The 12,125-nt window shown below is 42.7% G+C and overlaps 1 pseudogene; it reads left to right on the top strand.

Annotated features, from left to right (window-relative positions):
* The window catches only part of LOC132766022 (zinc finger protein 721-like), a 45,629-nt pseudogene extending 34,280 nt beyond the window's left edge, over positions 1 to 11,349 (top strand).
* The last annotated feature ends 776 nt before the right edge of the window (positions 11,350 to 12,125 follow it).

Raw genomic sequence — 12,125 nt, 5'->3', positions numbered from 1 at the left:
GGGTGGGATAAAGGACTCTTGTCTCTTGGAGGTAGGTGTGAATGTTTCAACTGACCACCTTGATTAGCAGGTTTTTTTGGTGTAGCTTGTTAGTGCCTGGGGAAATCTTTTGTTGAGAGGTGATTAGCTGTCCCTGATTGTTTCCTCTCTGGAGTTTCCCTGTGTTTGGGTGTTGTTTTGCTGTTATAATTTTAGAAGTTTTTAATACTCATAGCCAGATTTTGTTCATTTTCACGGTTTCCTCCTGTAAAGAAGCACTAATCCCACCGAATACCACCAATTGTGAAGGTGCACGTGGTAAAGCACCCACTGCCACCTTATCTATGAGGGAAGCCGGGCAACGATCAATATCAGCCTAGGAACTATTTTATAAAGGGACTGTTTCTGGCTGACTTTATTATTGCAGGATGTTCAACTTAGAAGAAACTGTATCAGGCAAGGCTTGAGGAGAACAGTAACAATTTTATTAGAACAAGCAAGGTATATCAGATTTGATTGTTTCTTCACAAGAGGCACGAATCTTGACTGGTTACATTAGTAAGGTTTCATGAGTAAACTCAGGCAAACACTTCATAAGGTTTCACAGCTGGCACAACAGGCTTAAACCCAGCCAAACCTTGATTCTTAATTCAGAATCAACAACCCCCTGTACCGGGTCCTTCTCTGCAACCACTTTGGTCACCAATTGATTCCCTGAATCTCCAAGAGATTCAGTTTTTCCCTATAGCACACTGGCTACAGACACATTCCCTGAATCTCCACCCAAAAGATTCAGTGTTTTCTCAGCAGCTCTCCGGCCACTGACTGGAGCTTAACTGCCACTTTCAAACCTTTTCCTCCTTAAGCTCCGCCCACCTCCTCTGAGGCTGTGTCTTGTCACCATGGCAACCTATCCCTCACAGCTAGGCCATGGCAATAAATGTAATACATAAATACAGTTTAAATACAGTATAATAAACACTCTTTAATAAACATTTCTGTACACCTTCCCCCCCCCAGAAAAATATTTTTGCACATTTCTTAATCCTAGAATAGCAAAAATAATCCTACATAACATTTAACAATATATATACATATATCAATTCTGAAAGGGAAACGCATCATAGTTAGGTACATTTCAACTATACATATATACAAACCTTTAACCTATGGAATCCTTGATAAGGCGTCCGCAACTACATTTTGTTTACCTGAAACATGTTTTATGTCAAATATGAAATCTTGTAAACCCAAACTCCATCTTAACAGTTTGTTATTGGTACCTTTTACATTATCTAGCCATCGTAAGGGAGCATGGTCTGTTTGCAAAGTAAATTTCCTACCCCACAAATACGGTTTCAGTTTCTTGACTGACCAGATAATGGCATAGCATTCTTTCTCAATTGTTGACATACTATACTCATTAGAATGCCATTTTTTACTTAAGAACAATAGGGGTCTGTCTTCTCCTTCTACATCCAATTGGCTTAGGACAGCTCCAAGCCCAGTATCTGAAGCATCACACGTCAAAATAAAGGGCTTGTCAAAATCTGGTGCCATTAGGACAGAATCTGAAGTAATGGATTTCTTCAATTGATCCATGGCAGTCTGACAATTTGGAGTCCAAATTACCTGGTTCGGGTTCTTCTTTTTAGTAAGATCCGAAAGAGGGGCTGCCAGATTACTAAAGGATGGGATAAATTTTCGATAGTAACCCGCCAATCCAAGGAATGCCCTAACCTGTTTTTTCGTTTTGGGCACTGGCCACTGGTGTATAACTGCCACTTTAGTAGGATCAGGTCGAATATGACCTCCTCCCACTAAATGTCCTAAATATTTGGTAACCTTATATCCTATCCTACACTTGGAAGCTTTAACGGTTAACCCTGCTTCCCTCAACCTGTTTAGCACCAGATCTAAATGATTAAGGTGATCTCTCCATGAATTACTAAAAATCCCTATATCATCAATATAGGCTACACAGAAAGACCCCAGTCCACTCAAAACATTGTCCACTAATCTTTGAAATGTGGCCGGGCTATTTTTTAGGCCAAAAGGAAGGACATAAAATTCAAATAATCGATTTTGGGTCCGGAAAGCGGTCTTGTGACGGTCTTGTGGTGCCATGGGCACTTGCCAAAACCCCTTGGTCAAATCAATGCTACTAATAAAGTTGGCCTTCCCCATCCTTTCCAGTAGATCGTCTAAACGTGGCATAGGATAGGTGTCCGTCTGGGTCACTTTATTTAACCTCCTATAGTCTACACAAAACCTAATTGTTTTATCAGGCTTCTGCACTAAAACTATAGGTGAAGCCCAAGAGCTAACCGATGGAGCAATAATCCCTAGGTCCAACATTTCCCTAATTTCTTTTTCAATACATTCATTAATTCTCCCCGTAACCCTGTAGGGTGGAGATACAATAGGAGTAGCATCACCGGTGTTTATTCGATGCTGGACTCCTTGGACCTTTCCTGGCAAGTCCGAAAATATGTCCCTATATTTATTTAAAACCTCTACAACCTCTCTTTTCTGAGGTAGGGACAATTCTACATTCATATCTACCCGATCTAAATTCCTGTACTGTTCACGATCACCCTCCCAAAAAGAAAAGGGACCGGATTCCTCTTCTGAAACAACAAAACATACATTTGCAGATCTTACAACATAAGGCTTCAACATATTTACATGGACTCTTCTTTCTACATTGGATTGTTCATCAAAAATATCATAGTTTATGTGGTTGTGTCTTCTGATGACCTTCCATGGTCCAGACCAATCTAATTGAAGCTTGTTGGCCTTGTTGGGAGATAAAAATAAAACTTCATCTCCGATGTCGAAGACCTTTGGCTTAGCAGTAGAGTCATAATAGTCTTTCTGTTTCTGCTGAGCCGCAAGCAAATGTTCTTGAGCAATGTCTCTAGCCAGCTGCATTGTTGCTTGAAGATCTCTTAAATACTCCGTCACTGGAACAGGATCCTTCGCCGGACTTTCTTCCCAATATTCTCTTAACAGATCTAACGGACCACGAGCTTTCCTTCCATACAGCAATTCAAATGGACTGTAGCCGGTGCTGTCATGAGGGACGGTCCTGTAGGCGAACAGCAGTTGTTGTAACTTGACGTCCCAGTCATAAGGCCTTTCCTGACTGTAAGACTTTATCATTTTGACTAAAGTCTTGTTCATATTCTCAACCAGTCCATTTGTTTGCGGATGATATGCTGTGGAAGTCAGGTGTCTAATTCCACATAACTCCAGCAATTTCGACATAAGCTTGGAAGTAAACTGGGTTCCCAAGTCCGAGACCAGTTCTCTAGGATATCCAGTTCTTCCCCAAATGGACAGCAGGGCATTTGCAATTGTAGTTGTTTCGATGTTAGTCAGAGCTACAGCCTCTGGATATCTTGTTGCGTAGTCAATCATGGTTAAAATGTAACGGTAACCACGTCTGCTTGGTTTACAGAGAGGACCTACAATGTCAATGCCTACTCTGTAAAATGGTTCTCCAATTATTGGCATAGGGATCATAGGAGCTTTAACTTTATCCCTCCCAGTGCTCAATCTCTGGCAGATGTTACAGGATTGGCAAAACTCTTTGATCCTCTGGAACATGCCAGGCCAATAAAAGTTTTTAGTGATCCTTTTCGTGGTTTTTCTTATGCCCAAATGTCCACCTTGAGGGTTTTCGTGTGCCACCCTCATCAGCTGTTCTCTAAAACCTTGAGGCACTACAATCTGACTACATGTCACTGATCTTTCTGTCGAGTTTACACTTTTGGATTCTCTATATAGGACACCATTCTTCAGTATAAACTCGGAGGGCTGTTCTTCTGGCAATACTGTGGGGTTTTGAGCTAAAGCAAATAGAGGTTTCAGAGATTCATCGGCTCTCTGTTCCTGCCGAATCTCCTCAACTCCTCCTGTCTTCTTAACAAGCTCAGCAACTGTAGCACTGGCTTCTGGGCTCTCATCCCCATCTTGTTGTATGGCAAAACACATGGCTTTTTGTTCAGGGCTTTCATTTTTACATTCTTTCTCCCCACACGCCATCTTATAGAATTTAATCTCCTCAGCCAAATCATTTCCAATTAAACATTGATATGGTATGTCAGGACTGACTGCAAAATCCCACATACCCTTCCATCCTTTATATTCTATTGGCAAGGTCACCACGGGTGTCGGGATCGCGGGACCTAAACCTTTTAATTTTATTTCAGAGGTTGGCTGTTGAAATTTCTGAGGTATTATTTCAGGGTGCGCGATGCATACTTCGGAACCTGTATCTCTGAGTCCTTTCCTGTCTTTGTGATCAATAGAAATGGTTTCTAAGTAGTCCTTAGATGGGCTGCCTGACAGGATGAACAAACATTGTTTCTCTTGAGGCTCTGAGCTTGAACTCTCCTTTGAAACAGTATCTGCTTCTGCCCTTGGTGTTTCTTTCATTTTATTTATAAAGAGGGTTGTTTTCTCCTTCTTTAACAGGGGACATTGATATTTTAAATGATTCCATTCTCCACATTGAAAGCACCGTCGTTTTACCTCAGGAGCAGTTGGTCTTATTACACTCTGCCTCCTATAGGTGGTGTCTTCTAAGTCAGCACCCTTTTCTTGCTGTGGGCGCTTTTGTTGTGAATAAAATGGCTGCCTGTTTGTTCTTTTGTCCCCTGGCAGATCTTCCCTTTTAAATCCTTCTTTCAAGGTTGTTATTTGATCTGCCATACCCGCTGCCTCTACAATCGTGGATGGCTTGCGATCTTGAATCACCCAACGAATTTCATAAGGAACTAATTGGAAAAATTGTTCCAATTTCAAAAGTTCCCTCAGCTGTTGATAATCTTCTACCTCAGACGTCTTTATCCAACTATCGAACAGTTGAGACAATCTAGAGGCCACCTGAGCAAAACTTTGTGTTTTATCTTTCTTCAACGTCCTGAACTTAAATCTATAATATTCAGGAGTCAATCTATATTCCTGTTGAACCTGTTTCTTAAACAGATCATAGTCTCTACAAGACTCCTCCGGCATCTGTCCATAAATCTGTAAAAGCTTCTCATTTATCTGAGGCCTTAGGTATATCATCCATTTGTCTCTAGCTAACCCAAAATCTCGACAACATCTCTCAAAAGATATAAGGAATTTCTCTGGGTCATCTCCTTTTGTAAATTTTGGGAATTTCTTTGTCAAATCTGGGGTATCCACTCCAGATCTCCCTTCCTGGACAACACTGGATGTTTGTGCCAAAGCCAACCTTTGTTTTTCTAGCTCAAACTCCATTCTCTTCAATTCTAACTCCCGTTCCAATTCTCTCTCTCTTTGTCTCTCTTCAAATTCTCTTTCCCTTTGTTTTTCTTCCAATTCTCTTTGTTTCGCCTCTCTTTCCATCTCCAATTCTAATCGTCTCATCTCTAATCGTTTTTCCTCCATCTCCAGTTTGTATTTATAAGCCATTTCTGTCATAGGCACTGGCTCTGTCTCTGACTCAGAGCCCGAACTTTCTCCTTGGTCTCCCTCTCTTTCTTCAGCTAGCTTTCTCTGCCGCCTGGTAGCCATTTTTCAGCAACTTTTACCTCACAACTTATTTTAAAATTAAACTTAAGGCACTCGATTAGTTGTTACACGAATCCCGTCGTCTGCCACCAAAAATGTAAAGAAGCACTAATCCCACCGAATACCACCAATTGTGAAGGTGCACGTGGTAAAGCACCCACTGCCACCTTATCTATGAGGGAAGCCGGGCAACGATCAATATCAGCCTAGGAACTATTTTATAAAGGGACTGTTTCTGGCTGACTTTATTATTGCAGGATGTTCAACTTAGAAGAAACTGTATCAGGCAAGGCTTGAGGAGAACAGTAACAATTTTATTAGAACAAGCAAGGTATATCAGATTTGATTGTTTCTTCACAAGAGGCACGAATCTTGACTGGTTACATTAGTAAGGTTTCATGAGTAAACTCAGGCAAACACTTCATAAGGTTTCACAGCTGGCACAACAGGCTTAAACCCAGCCAAACCTTGATTCTTAATTCAGAATCAACAACCCCCTGTACCGGGTCCTTCTCTGCAACCACTTTGGTCACCAATTGATTCCCTGAATCTCCAAGAGATTCAGTTTTTCCCTATAGCACACTGGCTACAGACACATTCCCTGAATCTCCACCCAAAAGATTCAGTGTTTTCTCAGCAGCTCTCCGGCCACTGACTGGAGCTTAACTGCCACTTTCAAACCTTTTCCTCCTTAAGCTCCGCCCACCTCCTCTGAGGCTGTGTCTTGTCACCATGGCAACCTATCCCTCACAGCTAGGCCATGGCAATAAATGTAATACATAAATACAGTTTAAATACAGTATAATAAACACTCTTTAATAAACATTTCTGTACACCTCCTTTCTGTTGAAATTGTCCACATGCTTCTTGTGGATTTCAGTGGCTTCTCTGTGTAGTCTGACATGGTGATTGTTGGAGTGGTCCAGCATTTCTGTGTTCTCAAATAATATGCTGTGTCCAGGCTGGTTCATCAGGTGCTCTGCTATGGCTGACTTCTCTGGTTGAAGTAGTCTGCAGTGCCTTTCATGTTCCTTGATTCGTGTTTGGGCAATGCTGCTGCATTTGGTGGTCCCTATGTAGACTTGTCCACAGCTGCATGATATACGGTAGACTCCTGCAGAAGTGAGAGGATCCCTCTTGTCCTTTGCTGAACGTAGCATCTGTTGGATTTTCTTGGTGGGTCTGTAGATAGTTGTATGTTGTGTTTCCTCATCAGCTTCCCTATGCGGTCAGTGGTTCCCTTGATGTATGGCAAGAACACTTTTCCTCTCAGTGGATCTTTGTCTTTACTCTTGTGGCTCGTTCTTGGTCTTGCAGCTCTTCTGATGTCTGCGGTGGAGTCTCCATTGGCCTGTGGAGCACAGTTTAGGTGGTTCACTTCATCTTGGAGGAGGTGGGGTTCGCAGATTATTTTTGCACGGTCTGCAAAAAAAAGTAATTAAACTTTATGACCCTCTCTTTCAAGTGGTGAGGGTGTCATTCATTGCAGTTACATCCCGATTAGATTACTGCAACACACTCTACGTGGGGTTGCCTTTGAAGACTGTTTGGAAACTCCAACTAGTCCAGCGGGAGGCAGCCAGACTGCTCACCGGAGCGTCATACAGGGAGCATACCACCCCCCTGTGGTGTCAGCTCCACTGGCTGCTGATCCAGTTCCAAGCACAATTCACAGTGCTGGATTTGACCTACAAAACCCTATATGGTTCCGGCCCAGTGTATCTGTCTGAACGGATCTCCCTCTACGTCCCACTCCGGAGTCTAAGATCTTCTGGGGAGGCCCTGCTTTCGACCCCGCCTCTGTCACAAGTGAGATTGGTGGGGACGAGGAGCAGGGCCTTATCGGTGGTGGCCCCCCACCTTTGGAATTCACTCCCCGGGGAAATTAGATCTGCAACATCGCTCCTTTCCTTTAGGAAAAAACTGAAAACATGGATTTGGGACCAGGCATTCGGATAATCAAGCAGATAAAGAAAGGACTTGACAATGATTCGGAAATTAATGGAATGGAACTATGGAACTCTGAAAAGACAAAGTGCTGAGCATGAGAACAGTTTTTTATAGTTTTTATATGACATGTTATGTACTGATTGTTTTGATTGTTTTTAACTGTGATTTTTTTTTTTGTCGTGTCAGGAGCAACCGCTCCTGTTGTGAGAGAATTGGCTGTCTGCAAGGACGTTGCCCAGGGGATGCCTGGATGATTTTTGATGTTTTATCATCCTTGTGGGAGGCTTCTCTCATGTCCCCGCATGAGGAGCTAGAGCTAATAGAGGGAGCTCATCCGCCTCTCCCCAGATTCGAACGTGCGACCTGTCGGTCTTCAGTCCTGCTGGCACAGGGGTTTAACCCACTGCGCCACCGGGGGCTCCTTTAACTGTGATAATTGTTTTAGCTATGGCTTTGTATATTATGTGTAATTTGTATAGGCATCGAATTGTGCCTTCTTTGTAAGCTGCCATGAGTCCCCCCTCAGGGGTTGAGAAGGGCGGGGTAAAAGTCCCCGAAATAAATAAATAAATAAATAAATAAATAAGATTCACAATTGAAGAAATCTAGCTATTTCAAATTGGGTCCATATAATATATCCACTGCCAATTCCCTAAATTCTCATATGTGAAGAAGATGCAGCTCCCCTGTAAAAGCAAGGCAGAATTAACCAGGTATTGGAACCAGAGCAATTGCCTGAAAAATCCACAGAATGGTATTTCCAAGAAGTCTCTGTTATTTATCACCAGCTCTTACCTCTAATGTACAGTCTTGTAATTCCTCACAAACCGGGATGGAGGCAATATCCACTCTCTCAAAACTGATGCCAAGTGTGGCGTTACCTGGATGTCACTATATCTGGTTGAGTTCTGCATTCATTCCTTTTTTTTGTTCCCTTCTCTGGGATCTTCTACATCAGAGCAGAATAATCCACCCTTGAGTGAACATGGGAAGAGAGAACCGGAGGTTGGGGGGAGAGAAATAAAAGGGAGGGAACAATTGTGAAATGGTGTATGGTGTAGTTGAATATAATCAGGGAATTGATATAATAAGAGTTAAGTTTTGACCAATCTGCAGAAGGACTAACAACCACAACAAGGACCCTTCCCATATTAGATGGTGTGTACATTTAATCAAGATTTATGCCCTATCTATATAAATACAAATGTAATGTTCATTTGTGGGATTAACATAACTCAAAAAACACTGGATGAATTGACACCAAATTTGGACACAAGACACCTATCAGGCCAACGTGAAGGGGAAAAGCATCCATTCCCCAAGAAAGAAGGAGACAGAATTAAAAACCAGGCTGGGCTGAGGAAAAGATAGCCTTCGGAGCATATATTATTTGCATCTCCCTTAGAGGCTCCAGGCAGACAAACAGTGTCCATCTTTACTGAAGAAAAGGTGGGAGAGGACAGCACTTGTGTCTCCTTTTCCTCCAAATCTATGTTGTTTTATGGATCATTTCAATCTCCTTCTTAGACCATTTCCCTAGAGTCCTTATCACTCACACTGAAGAACGATTGTTTCTGTCCTCCTTCTTCACAACAGATAATTGGAACACCAAACAGAAGAAGCATTTGGAACACAATGGAGGCCTTCCTAGACATCAGCAAAACTACAGAGAAGATGGAGGTTCTGTCAGAGAAAGGCCCTACAAATGCAATGTATGTGGGGAGTGTTTTACCCAAAATATGGGACTTATACTTCACAAGACTCTCAGTGCTGGGAAAAACCATTGTAAATGGAAAGTATCACCAAAATGTATTGCTGATTACAAATTGCCAGATCTGAGCCAACAAGAAATCTTTGAAGGAATTGAGGATTTCATAAGCAAAGAGTGTAGGAAATCTTTTCTCCAGAGTTTACACTTGGTGAGGCACAAAAGACTCCACACAGGAGAGAAGCCATACCAATGTCAGGAGTGTGGGAAATGTTTTGCTTACAGTTCACAATTGGTGAGCCACAAAAGACTCCACACAGGAGAGAAACCATACCAATGCCAGGAGTGTGGGAAATGTTTTTCTGACAATTCAGGCTTGAAGAAGCATAAAAGAGTCCACACAGGAGAAAAGCCATACCAATGCCAGGAGTGTGGGAAATGTTTTGCTCACAGTTCACACTTGGTGTTGCACAAAAGACTCCACACAGGAGAGAAGCCATACAAATGCCAGGAGTGTGGGAAATGTTTTGCTGCGAGTTCAGTCTTGGTGAGCCACAAAAGAGTCCACACAGGAGAGAAGCCATACCAATGCCAGGAATGTGGGTAATGTTTTGCTCGCAGTTCACAATTGGTGACCCACAAAAGAGTCCACACAGGAGAAAAGCCATACCGATGCCAGGAGTGTGGGAAATTTTTTGCTGACAATTCACACTTGGTGAGTCACAAAAGACTCCACACAGGAGAGAAGCCATACAAATGCCAGGAGTGTGGGAAATGTTTTACTGACAGTTCACAATTGGTGAGGCACAAAAGACTCCACACAGGAGAGAAGCCATACCAATGCCAGGAGTGTGGGAAGTCTTTTGTTAACAGTTCAAACTTGGTAAGCCACAAACGAATCCACACAGGAGAGAAACCATACCAATGCCAGGAATGTGGGAAATGTTTTGGTCGCAGTTCACAATTGGTGAGCCACAAAAGAGTCCACACAGAAGAGAAGCCATACCAATCTCAGGAGTTTGGGAAATGTTTTGCTGACAGTTCACACTTGGTGAGTCACAAAAGAGTTCACACTGGGGGAACTGTTTTATTCACACTTCATCCCTTAGGAAGCACCACAGAATTCACACAGGTTAAATAACAAGCATCACCTATAAAGCCCTAAATGGTTTGGGACCCACCTACCTTCATGACCGCATCTCCTTCCACAAATCATAGAATCATAGAATCAAAGAGTTGGAAGAGACCTCTTGGGCCATCCAGTCCAACCCCCTGCCAAGAAGCAGGAATATTGCATTCAAATCACCCCTGACAAATGGCCATCCAGCCTCTGCTTAAAAGCTTCCAAAGAAGGAGCCTCCACCACACTCCGGGGCAGAGAGTTCCACTGCTGAACGGCTCTCACAGTCAGGAAGTTCTTCCTCATGTTCAGATGGAATCTCCTCTCTTGTAGTTTGCCCAATCTCTTCGATCTTCGGGGGAGGCCTTCCTTTCGCCCCTTCCTCTATCTCAGGCACGACTTGTGGGAACAAGGGAGAAAGCCTTCTCGGCTGTGGCCCCCTGACTCACTACCGGATGAGATTAGGCAAGCCCCCACTCTAGCTGCCTTTAAGAAAGATCTGAAAACCTGGCTCTTTTGTTCTGCCTTTGTTACCATTCGTCCCATTTCTGTCTGTTCCATCTACAGTGTTGTCCTTATCATGCACTTTCCCCCATCCTAAATTAAAGGCCTAAATGTACTGTTTGTTTTTTTGTGGCTCCTCTCAAATACACGTTTTCTACTCCTACATCATATAGGGTTTTATCATTTTATTTTGTCCATTTGACTTGCCCATTGTGTTCGATTTTCTATTATGTTATTTTGCTTTGCTTGTTTTATTTCGCCACTGTAAGTACGTTATTGTGAGGAAATTTTTGTTGTATTTTGCACTTTATTTTGCTGTATTGTATCTTTGGTCTTATCCTCATGTTAGTCACCCCAAGTGTCCTTCGGGGAGATGGTGGTAGGGTATAAATAAAGATGATGATGATGATGATGATGATGATTATACAATTTCCCTAGAGTCCTTATCACTCATGCATTCTGTTTGTTAAATATGCAATACAATTGTTTGGTTGCTCCTGACACGATAAATAAATAATACACTGAAGAATGATTGTTTCTGTCCTCCTTCTTCACAGCAGATAACTGGAACATCAAACGCAGGAAGCAATTGGGACAAAATGGGGGCCTTCCTAGACGCCAGCAAAGCCACAGAGAAGATGGAGCTTCTGGCAGAGAAAGGCCCTATAAATGCAATGTATGTGGGCAGTGTTTTACCCAAAATATGGGACTTATACTTCACAAGACACTCAGTGCTGGGAAAAGCCATTGTAAATGGAAAGTATCAGCAAAATGTGTTGCTGATTACAAACTGCCAGATCTGAGCCAACAAGAAATCTTTGAAGGAACCGAGAATTTCATAAGCCAAAAGTGTGGGAAATTAGTGAGCCACAGAAGACTCCACACAGGAGAGAAGCCATACCAATGCAAGGAGTGCGGGAAATGTTTTGCTTACAGTTCAGCCTTGGTGAGCCACATAAGATTGCACACAGGAGAGAAGCCGTACCAATGCCAGGAGTGTGGGAAGTGTTTTGGTCGCAATTCACACTTGGTGAGGCACAAAAGACTCCACACAGGAGAGAAGCCATACCAATGCAAGGACTGTGGGAAATGTTTTGCTGACAGTTCAGCCTTGGTGAAGCACAAAAGACTCCACACTGGAGAGAAGCCATACCAATGCCAGGAGTGTGGGAAATGTTTTGTTTCCAGATCAGCCGTGGTGAGCCACAAAAAATGCCACACAGGGGAGAAGCCGTACCAATGCCAGGAGTGTGGGAAATGTTTTGCTTGGAGTTCAAACTTGTTGAAACACAAAAGACTTCACACTGGAGAGAAGCC

This window comes from Anolis sagrei, chromosome 2, assembly GCF_037176765.1.
Source record: "Anolis sagrei isolate rAnoSag1 chromosome 2, rAnoSag1.mat, whole genome shotgun sequence".
Classification (NCBI taxonomy): domain Eukaryota; kingdom Metazoa; phylum Chordata; class Lepidosauria; order Squamata; family Dactyloidae; genus Anolis; species Anolis sagrei.
The sequence above is the reverse complement of the archived record's forward strand: the minus strand, read 5'-3'. Positions and strand labels throughout refer to the sequence as shown.